This window comes from Bos javanicus, chromosome 26 (assembly GCF_032452875.1).
Source record: "Bos javanicus breed banteng chromosome 26, ARS-OSU_banteng_1.0, whole genome shotgun sequence".
NCBI lineage: Eukaryota > Metazoa > Chordata > Mammalia > Artiodactyla > Bovidae > Bos > Bos javanicus.
The window spans coordinates 21,922,838-21,937,010 of NC_083893.1; positions in this window are offsets into that span (position 1 = coordinate 21,922,838).

The window sequence follows — 14,173 nt, forward strand, 5'->3', positions numbered from 1 at the left end:
GCTTCTGGGATGGTTGTTTGGGACTGCAGGGGGGAGTTGGGGACAGGCTGCACCCCAGTCCTTGCCGGTCCTGGGTCCACAATAGGGGTTCCATTCGCTATGCCACTATGCCATCTACGGAAGCACCAAGAACTGATCGCCTACTAAACCTAACTCCTGGGTCCTTGAGCTCCCCAAACCGCTAAAGGTCAGGCTACCACAGAGGTCTCTGCCAGTGGGAGGGTGCCAGGCAGAGGAGCCTGGGCCAGGCCAGGTGGATGGGGGAGGAACCTAAGCGGTGAGGGGGGAGGAGACCTAGGAGCCGGCCAGCGAGCGTGGTTAGGAGGGCTCCAGAAAGGCCTGAGTCAGGCTTCTCATAATAAACTGCATGTGAATAATTCAGCACCAGCGCGCGGGGGCTCATTGCATTAGCGCCTCACCTTCCGGCTGAGGGGAAGGGGGGGAGGGGGGTCACTAACGCGCTTGACGAGGGAGCCAGATAGAAGACTCCTGCCTACTAGCATCCTGGGTTCTGCCCGGCCCAATCCCAGGAGACTCATTGGTCTCCCGAATGCCTCCGGCCCCACCGGTCAGAGGGCGCCTATTGGGCAGGGCTGTCCCAGCGAAGCCGCTCTTAAGATCCCAGGCAAGAGAAAACAGGCAGCGGGACCAGGGCCGGAATAGGGGAGGAAGGGGCCCGACCTGTGGGCAACTGAGCTGCGGCAATGCCCAGTCGCGCAGAAAACGTGGGCGGAGTGGCTCTGAGCAAAGAGGAGAAGGCGGGCTCCTGTGCTCAGAGCCCGGGTGCCCAGGGGCTGCCTTCGTCTGGGCCGGGATTTTCCTTGTGCTCAGAATGGAGCTCCAGGGACGCTGAGGGACTTTTCACCCACGGTGGATCCCCAGGTTGTGCTTCTTCCCCCACCCCACCCCCACTGACCCACCCACCCATAGACCCAGGCGGCAGCCCACCCTCGTGCCCCCACCTCGCGTCAGCCGGCGCTGAAAGGAGCACCGGAGGCCCGCTAGGCCTGTTGTTCTCCAACTCTGCGACCCCATGGACTGCAGCAGGTCAGGCTTCCCTGTCCTTCACCATCTCCTGGAGCTTGCTCAAATTCATGTCCATTGAGTCGGTGTTGCCATCCAACGATCTCCTGCTCTGTTGTCCCCTTCTCCTCCTGCCTTCAGTCTTTCCCAGAATTGGGGTCTTGTCTAAATGCACATCACCTTCAACCTTATTTCGTTTGAGCAGAGCCAGCTTCCTCTGGCTTTTCCACTTTCCACCAGCCCCTGGGTTTCTGATCTTGAGGGTTTGCATTCATCCCGTCCAACATCCACTGTCGCTTGATTCCTCCGGCTCTTCTCCAGAACCGTTCACTTCCAGGCAGTCGGCCCCGCCCTCTCTCCATCAGCCTCCCCACTCCTACGAAGTGAACCTCGGGCCGCTGGAGACCCTCGAGCTGACACCAGTGGCCCTTCGGGGCCGGCGCGACCGAGGCCCCCGTCTGGTCTCCGGAGGTCTTGGGCAGCCCGACGAGAAGTCCGGCTGAAGGCACCTCGCGTCCCTCCCTCCCTGCTTATCCCTCCTTCCCTGCCTTATCCCTCCTTCCACCCCAGCAGAATCCTCGTCTTCTGCCGCCGCCTCCTCCTCTTCCTCCGTCTCTACGCATTTGTTTTTCTTAGTTGGGTGCCTTGGGCTTCCGGAGGCCAGGCCGCTGGGGACCAGGCAGGCTGGGGTGTCTTTGCAGAGGCAAGTGAGGACTGATGGCACCTGGACCCCAGACCGCTCCACCACTGCCCCTCAGTGTGTTCTTGGGTAAGTCTCTTAACCTCTCTGAGCCTTTACGGGGCAAAGGTCAAGAAATTTAGGGAGAGTGATGGATGAGAGACTAAGTCATTCGATTTGTTTGGGAAAAGGGGTTGCCCGCTTTGGGGCCTGAGGAAGTGAGTTTCGGGAGAATACGAGGTCCGAAACGACCATTTATTTTAACGAATATTTCAAGAGCAGCTGGTAGCTGCTTATTTTTCTTTTTTTACAGCTGATGGGTTTCCAGGCATTAGAAACTTCTCCATTCCTCACCACATCTTGGTTTTACCGAAGAGGAAACTGAGGTTAAGACTGCGTCCTGCTGGTCAACTGCACAGGTGGGATTCGAACCTGCCTCCGTTTAGGAGTCGCTCCTAAATTTGAGCCAGGCAGCCTCCCTTGGACTGGCAAATCGAGCCCTCACAGGGCTGGCCACCACCTGAGTGAGGAGGGGTTGGGCTGAATCACTAAGCATTCTTTTTTTGTGTGCCGGGAAAGCTTTGAAAAATTTTTCAGGTAAACGATTTTGGCCACTCCCCGGGAAGGATGGAAAGGACACCCGGCGGGGACCTCCAGCTTGTTGAGGGAGAGCCCCCTAGGGCGGGACACGGAGGGCAGCTCTTCTCCCAAGCAGAGCCCAGGCTGAATGAAGCCTTCGCACCTGGATTTTTCCTCTTTTGAGTTTATCCATCTGCTCAGTCTGTCCTGTGTAGCCCACGTCTTCAGAAGACCAGGTCTTGGGGGGTAGAGGAGAAGGCACAAGGCCCCCTCCAGGGTACAGGTATGGCCAGACGACGCCCAACTCTTTCACCCCTTCCAGGGGCGCCTCTCTGAGGGAAGGTCCTCCTAGCGGCAGAGGAATTGGCTGGGGGGAGTGGAGGGAGGCAGGAGGGGACCGCTGGCTGGGCAAGGAAGGCTGGAATCCAGGCTCCCCAGCGACCCCGTCCCAAGCTCCCGCTGCAAGGTCGCGGCATGGCAGCCCCGACAGGCCACGTGTCCCTCGACACAAGTCCCATTACACTGTATTTATGTTTCACTTTATTGTTTTTTTTTTCCTCCTCTCTTATTATTGTCTCACTCTGGGGGAGGCAAAGGATATAATATATTCATCTTTATTATACCAAATCTGTGTGAAGCATTTAATAAAACGCTGTTTCCACACAGCCAGGGATTAGTGTGAGCTATTCTTAAGTTAATGCTCGGGTACGGAGGGCGCCTCCGCTGCAACGCCTGCTGCTGGCGGCCGGGGGGAAGCGCAGGCCCTGGGTGCTGCGCCGGCGCCCACCCCCAGCACACGGTGCCCTTACCAGACCGCGGTCTCTCAGTGGCCCCTCGGGCCCCAGCCTGGGGGAGGGGCTCCGAAACAAGCTCCCTCCAGCGTTTCTAACTCGCAGCGGGCCTCGGTCTGTGACTATGAAAATGGGAAGACAAATCCTATAGCCGCTTGCGTCTCAGGGCTCTGTCTTGGGAGGCTGAAGAAGCCGCGGGGGTAAGCAGGACTTTATAAGCTGGAGTGGAAAAAGAGGAGGATTTGTCAGCACGGGGGTTGATGGGGGATAGAGAGAAACAAGGAGGCCGCAAAAAGTGGTTCTAGGCAAAATAGACCCCCAGGCTGAATCCCAGCCCGGGCTGGGGAGCAGAGTGCAACTCCAGTTTGAGCAGAGGCCAGGTTTTGGCCTGCCTGGGCCTCACCCCGAGCCTGATGAACGTGACTGACCGGAATCAGCATTTTTTTTTTTTCCCCTGGAGTCAGGATCTTGGCATGTCACAGTAGGTGACATGGTCCTCCCGGTAGGTAGATAACAGTCTTTGAAGTTCAGGTTACAGCTAGCAAATTGAGACTCAGAAGTTCAAGTGGCTTGTTTGAGGAACCCAGCTGGAAAGTAGCACAGCAGATCTACCTGTCTTTAGACTCCACTTCCCCCTTCCCCCAGCCCTCCTGCTTGCCACCTCTCCCCTCAATGTCCCCTCATCCCAGACCTCCAGAGTTGTCCATGGCATGTAAGCTTTCCCATTCTGTTTTACACACACACACACACACACACACACACATACATGTCCTACCTGGGATACCCGTGAGAAGAAGAAACAGTCACATGACTTTCTTATCCAGGCCCACTGCTCAGTAGCTTCCCTGGTGGCTCAGATGGTAAAGAATATGCCTGTAATGCAGGAGACCTGGGTTCAATCCCCCAGGGAAGATCCCTGGGTCTGGAAGAGTCCCTGGAGAAGGAAATGACAACCCACTCCAGTATTCTTGCCTGGAGAAGTCCATGGACAGACGTGCCTGGTGGGCTACAGTCCATGGGGTTGCAAAGAGTCAGTCACGACTGAGTGACTTTCACTGCTCAATGTACTTTAGAACCCACATGCCTCCTGTTTGTTTTTCCGGCACTGATTTGGGCACACCAGCCTTCCTTTAGTCCCTTGTACCCTTGTTCCAGGGCTGTGGGAGTTGGGGGCAACCAGGCCAGGCCAAAAGGAGGTGTTGTGCAGGAAAGGATTGGGATGGGCAGATAAGTCCCCCTAGTTGGAACTAACACCCTCCTAGAATTCTCAGTCCCCATCTGCCCCTATCACCCCCTCCTGTAGGCTTCTGGTAGGAGCTTCTTTGAAGGCTAAGGGTACTTGAGAAATCTGACAGTTCCCAGCCTGGGGCTGGCTGGGGAAGGGTACCCACTCACTGTGCGGTAGGGCTGGGACTAGTATGAGGCAAATAAGGTGCTTAGGGCACACAGTTTAAGGAAGTACTTGTTCTCAGTGCTGTGTACAACCCCTGAAATTTTGTGCTTGGGCATCTCACTTGTCTCATCCTAGTCCCAGCCTCTTTGTGGCCCCAGGGCTGGAATTACCACAGTTGCAGTGGGGACAGAGAATGATTTCGCCTTACCCTTATGAATGAATATGTAGAAGTGTAAACAATGGAATGAACTGCCAGGGGTGGGGGGAGGGCAGTGAGCTTTCCCAACAGGTAGAGTATGCTTCGAACCAGCTGGAAGGCTAATAATCAGTCTTATTGCCATCATCATATTCTGCATCATTTTATTGGGTTGGGCAAAAAGTTCATCCCAGTTTTCCCATAACATCTTACGGAAAAACCCCAACAAACTTTGGCCAACTCAATTCCATCGTGTGTTTTGTGCCAAGTAAGAGCTTTACCCACATTATCTCAAGCAATGTATTAAATGTCTTTTGGCTGAGGATGGGTATTAAAGTCTCTGACCTTCTGGATCCTTTCCATCTCTGACTGTCTATTGTTGCATAAGATAAAGGACACTTCTGTTGATTTTGGTTAGTTAATTATAGTTCAAATTATAGTTATTATTTGAACTTGTCTTGTGGCCTTTCCTAATGAGTAAGCTCATTGAGGGCAGGCACTGTGTCTAATCTCATTTTTTTTTTAAACTATTCCTTCTCCTCCATGATCCACACAGAACTAAGCATGTAGCACATGTTTAATAAATGTGTACTAAAAAAAACACATGAGTAATCAAAAGCTGTCTGTCTACCTGGCCATTCGCTTTCCATGCTGTGCCCATCAGAGCTATGAAGTGGCCCCTGGGAGAGCCAGTACCACCTCTGCAGTCATTGTCCCCCTTTCCCTGCAACTGAGCTGAGTTCAGGCTGGCACTTATAAAGCCTCCTCCCCACTCACGCTCCCAGCTCTTTTCTAGTCTGTGGGCAAGGCAAAGGCCAGCCCAGCTTCCACCTGTGCAGAGGAGTCCAGTCTCATACTGAACAAGCCTCGGAAGAAACCATTTGCGTTGGGGAGGAGGCCTCTGGGAGATCAGAGCAGGCAGAGGCCCTGTAGCCAGAGAAGCCTGCCTGGCAGAGCTGGGACTAGAGCTCAGTCTCGGAAGATGGGAAGGACTGAGAGGCTAGAGGGAAGAAATCGAGTATTCCAGGTTAGAGAGAGGGGAAGCATGGGCAAAAGCACAGAGGCAGGCGGGACTCCTTGTAACAGTTTTGGGAGACAGTAGGCTGGCCTGGCTAGAGCACCAGAGGACATAAGTGGAAAAGATGTCTGTGGAATGCCTTGAGTGTCCTGACCCAAAGTCAGAGACCAGAAGTTGGGGTTCAGAAATCAGAGTCTAGAATTCTGAGCCCAAAGCCACAGTCCAGAACTCGGCCTTGAACAGAACTGTCTTCTGGGTTGATGTGAGATGCCATCATGGGCTCCAAACTCAAGAGGCATGAGTGACCTGGGTCACAAGATGGACTCTTCTGTTTGGCTTGGCCCAGGAAATGCAAGGCCTGGTGTGGGCTCAGAGCCAGCCTAGGCCCATCTGAAGCCCCATGCCCTAGGACTGGCATGAGTAGCTGTACCAGGTTCTCCCAAATCAGACCTTAAGTCTGGCATCATCTGCCACTCAGGAGCCCCGAGCTTGGGCCAAGAGTCACCCACCAGTATACACCCTTCCACCCGTCCCCTTTCCTTCCTTCATCCTCTGATATAGGTAGAATCTAGGGCTTCTAGGTTGGACCCAGCTGGGCTAGGCCGCTGGGGGGTGGAGCCGTGATGCCAGCCAGCGTGTAGGCGTTGCTGTGCCGGCCTGTCATGGAGCACAAGCCTGCCAAGGAGCCGGAGCGCTGTGCCGCGTGGAGGGTGTCAGGGGTGGTATTGTCGGCGCACAAATGCTCAACTTTATGTACTTTTAACTAGAGGTGTAACAGATGGCCCCGTTTCTGTCCAAGCCAGGGAGACTGGTGCCCATTCCGGCTGCAGCCAATCAATCCCGCCACTCTGGGGGGAGCTACAAGCTGGGCTGGGAGGCCTGGAGCCAGCAATCGCGCAAGGCTGTCTGCTCGGGCTGGCCCAGTCCTGCCTCTGCCAGCCGCTCAGCCGTGGGCCTGGGGAGGTAGGAGGGCAGGAGAGTGGCAGCCATGCCTGGGAGCCCAGTCAGAGGCCTGTCTGGGAGAGAGAGTCTGGGCCTACCCATCAGGACCCAAATGGCCAGTGAAGACGTTCAAGCGCCCAGCCCACCCCACTTTGCCCTCATTCTCCTGTGGTCCCTGCTTCATCCCTAAGCCCCAGATCTCTAACCCCCAAACACTCCAGACCCTTAACCCTGCCGTGTCCTACCTTGTAGACACCAGATGTCGCTTGGGACTGTGGGTAGATAGAAGTACCTTTGGGAGAAACAGTTCACAGAACTGCAGATGATGTCAAGATATCCAGGGAAGAAGAGAAAACAGGATCCAGCTGGAAGAAACCATTACCCTGTTCATACATTCATCCAGTCAACACTTGGTGAAAGCCTACTATGTGCCAGATCCTTTGCTAGATACAATGATGAATAGGACAAAATTCCTGTCCTTGAGACCTTCTTGGGGAAAGACACACAAGTACATGGATAACTGGAGTGATGAGCCTTGGCTCATAAAAGTCTCCACAAGGACCACAGAAGCACAGAGCAGGAGCATTTAACCCTATCTGGGAGATCCAGGGAAGATTCCAGCAGGAGGCCAGCTCTGAACTGAGTGTTAAAAGACTGGTAGGAGGCTTTGGTCAAGGTACAGGCAGGGAAGGGTATCTGAGAGGGCAGGAACAGCATGTGCAATGACATAGTAAGAAAGAGCGTGGTGAAGGGAAGGGTCAGAATAGATTTGAGTGTGCTGGAGTTGGGTACGGGGTTGGGAGGGGAGGGGATGAGGCTGGTAGCTGAGGTCTTGGCCCTGTTTCAGCAGACTGGCAACCTGACCCAGTGACTCTCTTCCCCCAGTTGCCCCTCCTGTGACCCTGCAGCTCCTCCTCCTGAGCCCAGAGGGAGTGAGGAAAGGAAGAGGCCAGGCCTAGCAGCATGCAGGCAAGACAGGAACTCAGGACACCCCTCAGCATCGGTCCTCCAGAGTGATCCTGGTCCTGGCCTGCCTTCTTCCCTAGCTTGAGGGTTGAGGCCATGAACCAGGGGGCTGACTCTCTCCCAGATGTGTACCCCTGGCGTTTCTAAGTCCCTGAAGAACAGCTTTTTTGTAGGTTCCTTAGAAATGACTTGGAATCTTATTCATTTGTTCACTAAGCATTGACCATGAGTTGTGTTCAAGGCCCAGGCCGGAGTATCATCCAAGACTGTAACCCGAGAGAAAGACAGGAGTCTCGGCAGGAGTCCTTCTGTTTACAAGAAACAGATTCCCTCAAGTTTAAAAGAAAAAGGAAGGTCTTTCTGTGGAAGCAATGGCCCCAGGCAGCTCTTGGCACTGACTTCTCCCTCATGGTAAGGTGAAAAGGCACCCCACTGGGTCTTCTTTTATCTGTTTGTCTCTCCTCATTAATGTTCATTAAACTGTTGTTACAGGAGGAGAAGGAGTGACAGCTAACAAGTTCTGAACACTTACTGAAAGCTAGACAGATTGGTTTTCTTTCTTTCTTAATCCTCTTAAGAACTGTGTGTCAGCTAATCTCGTTATCCCCATTTTACATGTGAGAACACTGAGGCTCAAGGAGGTTAGGTGCTCTGCCCCAAGTTCAAGCCAGGAAGTGGAAGAATCAGGATTCCCACTCAGGTTGGCCCCCAGGGCCCCAGCTCATAACTGCTTCTGACCCCCGTGCAGCATCGAGAGCTTCCTGGGTATCCTCATAATTTCTCATAACTGTGACTTGCATTTGACCAGCCGGCCTCTCTGAGTCTCTCTCTACATCACCTCTGCTAACTGCTCTAGTCTCTCTGTATTTCATAGTTCAAATTCCCAGGAGAGGACGTCGGATTGGCCCAGCTCATCTTTTAATGCCAGGCCACACTGTAAACAGCTTGCCCAGGCAAAGAGCTGGTTGGGAGTGAAGCCATGTGCAGCCACTGTTCGGCATTTTTGATAGAGCCAAGAGTAGGAATAATATTCTACGAAGGAGGAAATGCAAAGTGCTACAGGAAAAGGTGCAAGAAGAGGATGAGGGGAGACTTCATGGAGGGTCATTTATGGTTTCAGTTTTAAAACGAATAGGATTGGGGGGCAGGGTTAAAGGCAAGGATTTCTGGAAAGCAGAACATGAACACAGGCATGTGACTGGGATGGCATGAGTCATGTTCAAGGGCCAGTGGCCCTTATTAGAAGAAGGGTGTGCATGAGACAGAAGCTGGAAATGTAGGACTTGAGTGCTAGCAGGAATCTAAATTTAGTGGGATTTATGGAAGGTCTTTGAGCAAGAGAGGAGTGTGATCAGATGGGTAAGATGATCATATACCCAGGGCATTTCCAATTTATGTCTGTTGTCCCATTGTCATTGCTAATTTTTATTCTTAACTTTTCATTGTTGCCATTGTTATTATTATTTTACAGAGTCCCCTTTGACTCTTAAAAGCATCCTAGTTTGGGTAATAAAGTCTATGGTTGCCCCAGCTGTAAGGGCTATAGGCTGTTGCTCTGCTAGGACTGGGTGAATGGGGCAGGATGAAAGGCAGGATGGTCTTGGATGAGGATGTTGCCATAGTCCAGGTAAAGAAAGTCAGAACCAGATGAGGGCAGAAAAGACAGAAAACAAAAGGCTGTGAGCAAGAGACAGGGCTAGGGTAGAATTTCCCAGACCTGACCAGTGAATGGATTTGGAAGATATGGAAGAGATATGGAAGGGGGAGTGTAGAGTCCACGTGACTTCCAGATGTTCAGCTTGTTTGAAAGAATGCTAGAAGTTTGAAGGTAGGGTTTGTCAGGGATAGGGGACAGAGAATATGACTGTAGTTACAGAGAGTTTGAGGTGCTCTGGGACGTCCACTCAGAGATACTCAGCAGGAAGCTGGATATTCTAGATGGGAATGCAGAAGCTGTAAGTTAGGGATTCTTCCAAAGAGATGGCTAGTGGAAGCCAGGGGAGTGCTGAGCTTGCCTGCAATGGACCAGGAGGTGGAGTAAGATAAGATGAAAACTATTGGGTTGATCAAAAAGTTTGTTTGGGTTTTCCCATACCATCTTATAGAAAAACCAGAAAGAACTTCTTGGCCAACCTGATAAATCCCAGGAGATTCCTGTACTTAGAAAATTGAAGGAGAGAAAGAAATCAGAAAGACTAAAAAGGAATAGTCAGAAAGTTAGGAGAAGAAAAGAGTTAGTGGCCTGGAGACGACAGAAGTTTCTAGGAAAGAAACTGGTATTAAATTCTGAAGCGTGATCAGTGAGGAAGACAGAGTCAGTGGCCAATGGGTTTGGTTATTCTCAGGCCACAGTTAACCACAAGTGACTACAGAGTGGTGGGATATCGCAGGAAGAGTTGATGACCAAGAACTAGAAGTAATGAGGGTGATTTCTCATTCATAAAGTTTATCCAGGAGAAGGAGGAAAGATGGAGAGCTAAAATGGACAATATGTGGAAGATGCTCGATGGAGAAAATTCTGGGAAGAGGCTGGGGTGACTGGGTTCTCAGTAAGGAGAAGAAGAGGGGGAAAAGGGTAAGTGATTATCCAGGAAAATTCTAGGGTGGACTGGTGGGTTTGGGGTAGGTGGAGAGGGGAATATTATTTGAAGAATGGGCTTTGTATTCTTGGTAATACGAAGTATTCTTGATAAGTTAGAGTGGAAGTCTTGCAGATAAATTTGTAATAGTTGTGGAACTGTAATGAGTTAATTATAGATGAAGAGAAAATTTTTGTTCTGTTTTGAACATACTGGTGTAGGAGGAGTTGAGGCCACATGAATGGGCTGGGTTTTTTTCCACCCTCTCCACAGTGTCCAGGAGTAGGAGCCAGAAAAGTAGATGGCAGTGCAGCTTAAGGCTGAAGATGGGTAAACAGGATGGCAGGAAGCACGTTGTTCATATAATGGATATGGAGCCAGGGTAGGAAAGGAGCAAGAAAGGCCAGACTGGGGGCAATGGAGTGGGAGAAGGTGGAGGCCTTAAGGGACCAGAGAATGAGCCAGTAGGAATGGGGGGAATGAGTGAGGTTGGAGCATAGGAGATTAGGATCAAAGAAGAGAATTTCAGATCCTGAAATTCTGGAGTTTCCAGAGGTGAGGGGTGGTCATGCCAATTAGAATTAGAAGTAAAGGAAACTGTCCATAATGGCTGAGTTCAGGACCTTCAGAGGACTAAGGAGGCTGGGTGGGTTGACTGGGAATTGAGCTGCTTTCAGAGTCCCCAGGGACACTTCAGGTTTGACCTTTTTTTAATTTCACCAGTTGGTACATGTTCCTTTATTTGAAAAAAAAAAAAAAGATCTGAGGATCTAATGCACAGCGTGATGATTATAATTAACAGTACTATATTGTATATTTGAAAATTGCTAATGGAGTAGATCGAAAATGTGAGAATAAAAAGGAAATGGTAATTGTGTGATGTGATGGAGGTAGAGCTAAAGTTGCATGCAGTATATCCGTATGTCAGATCAATGCATTGTACATCATGTGTAATGTTATATGTCAATATAACATCAATAAAGCTGAACAAACATTCAAATGATCAAAATTATAAGTGCTCATAATCCCACCCCTCAGATATTACTTAAGTTAACATGTTGGTGCTTATTCTCTAGACCTTGATATATATACTATTTTTTAAAATTCAAGTATAGTTGATTTACAATATTGTGTTAGTTTCAGGTATACAGCAAAGTGACTCAGTTATGTATATCTATTTTCAGATTATGAAGTTATTTTTTTTTAAGTTATTGAATATAGATCCCTGTGCTTTACCGTAAATCCTTGTTGCTTATCTCTTTTACTGACATATATATTTAAAAAACCAAACTAGAGGATCACATTATATATATCTAATGCTTTCCTAAATAAGCTTTTAATTTTGGAGTAATTTTAGATTTACAGAAAACTTGTAGAGATAGTACAGAGAGTTTCAATATGTCTCTTACCCTGTTTCCTCTAATGCTAACATCTCACATTACCATGGTACATTTTCCAGGACTAGGAAAGCGGCTTTGGTCCATTGTTATTAACCTAACTCTAGACTTTATTTGGCTCTCACTAGTTTTCCCACTAATGTCTTACTTACTCCAGGATCCCATCCAGGCTCTCACGTCGCGTTTAGTACGCATACTGTTTTGCAACCTGCTTATTTTACTTACCATTATGTGTGAACACCTTTCAATGATGCTAACATTCTTCCACACCATCATTTTAATGGCTGCGTGGTTTTCTGTTGATGGCTGTGCCATTGCCAATCCCTACTGTGGGATGCTTAGGTTGTCCAATTTTTCACTCTTATGAACCAGGCTGGGATGAGCCCCTTGAAGCTAAATCGTCTGGACTACGCCTGCTTATTTCCTCCTGATACATTCATAAACATGGTATTGCGGGGCAAAAGGCATACGTTCTGTAGAGGCTGTGGATGCATCTTACCCCACTGGCCTACTGAAAGGTGGTGCCTGTTTACCCTCACAGCAGCGTCACTCAGCCTTTTTTTTTTTTTTTTAAGTTCATGACGGGGAGGGGGCAGATACAGAAGACCTTTAAGATGGGCTGTCCCTCAATGCCATACCCCTCTCTCTGCTCTGCTCTTCTCTAAGCCACAGGGTCCACATCGGCCCTGAATGCAGCTAGCAGCTGGGGTGGGGGTGGGGTGTGGCCATGCTATGGCCCCTGGGCTCTGGGGACACCTCCTGTGTAGGGAACTGAGGAGGGGGCCTGCGCGGCTGCCTGGGCTTTGTTCTTTTGCCAAGAGCTGAGCTGGCGGGGAGGAAAGGATGAGGAGAGGCTGTAAGGGGAGAGGGAGCCCTCCTCTCCCCCCATGAAAGCTGAGAGGCAGGAGGGCAGCTCCCTGAGCCAGCCAGGGGGGCAGCAGACGGATTGGGAAAACGTAACCTCCTCGAGACGCATGCTCCAGTTCAAGCAGGAGGCATTAAGGATGAAATATCTCCCGAGCAACAATTCATCTCTAACTGGGAGGAGAGGGACTCGCTGACATTTAGCTGTGATCAGGGGCTGCACACGCCTGTCTCCAGAAGCCTAACAGGAGCGTGGCTGCCTATGTGTGCGAGAGAGTGTGTATGTGTGTGTGTGTGTGAGAGAGAGAGGGTATGAGGGACTCTGCAACTATAGTGAAGCCATAGGTATATGGTGACGGTATGAGAGAAATCATGTGTGTAACAGGAGGTGAAGGATGGTGGGTGACTGTAGTGAGACTGTAACTGTACATGTGACTGTTCAAGTGTGACAGTCTGTGTGTGACTGTGAAGGCTCTGTAAGTGTGTGTCAAAGTCAAGTCTGTAATGAGGTGCTGGAGCCCCTGTGAGCCTGTGTGTGATGGTGCAAGTGTATGCTAGGGTACTGTGCACTCTGTGAACATGACATTGAGCCTTGAGACATCATGAGATTGAAAATGAGGTGATAGATGTGAAACTGACCCCAGGTGAGGTTAGTCTCGGGCCACTGCCAGCCCCTGAAGTATGTTTGTGAGAGCTGGGAAAAGCTGCCCTCTCCTCCATGAAGGCACAGCCCCCAACCGTGCTGCTCTGCAGCTCTCCTGAACAGGGTGCAGTCTGCAGTTCTCCAAGTGGGGGCCCACTCTCTTTTCTTATCGTCCAGTGGAATTTTGTCTTATTTCACTTATCACGATGTAATGTCTTTACCATGTTTGTCAAAGTATGTGCCTTTCCCCAGCTAGACTGGAAGCTCTGCACAGGTGAGGACCACTTGTTTAAGTCTTTGTTTGCTGTCCTAACGCCAGCATCTAGCCCAGTGCTTGAGGCAGAGGAGTTGCTCTATAAATGTTTCCTGGATGACTAAAGAAATAACCAGGACATGGGGAGTGTGTTCACATGTGTAAATCAGCCTGCAGAAGTGTGGGCCTGAGCCAGGTGTGTGCCTCTGCTGGCTGAGCGTCACTGTCATTCCCAGAAGGCTTTTCTCCTCTCTTCTAAACCTCACTCCCAAGTCGGCCAAGGACAGGAGTGGCCTGGAGACAGAAGGACACTTGAAGAGGAGCCCCACGTCTGCACTGTGCGTGGGCCAGGGTGAAGGGAGCAGCAGGACCGGGCTCATTGGCTAGAGGGACAGCAAGGGTCAAAGCCTAACCCATGCCCTTGGATGCTCTCCTGCCTCATCTTCCAGGCCCCTTTGAGGCTCAAGAAATCTTCCCAGGGCTGGACTCAGAAAAAACCACCACCCAGGCTGTGCAAGCCCCCGTCCCTGGCCAGCCCTTGACACACCATATACCCTACCCTGGGGTTCAGACCACCAGTCCTGCTTTGGTCCCCACGTGACTTACTCAAGTGACACAGGATTCTTTTGCCTCCTGAAGGCAACAGAGTAGCTAGGGTCACACTAGCCTTACCCCCGAGGGCATGGCCTAGGTCCTGAGAAGAAGCCAGTGACTCCATATTTGAGGGAGGTGTGCACAGGGGTGGGTCTAGAGATGAAAAAGGTCAAGGTGGGTGGATTGGGAGAGGCTGGCAAAAGAGCAGAAAGAAATGAGCTCAGAAGGCATGAAGGGGCAGAAACTCAAAAGTTCT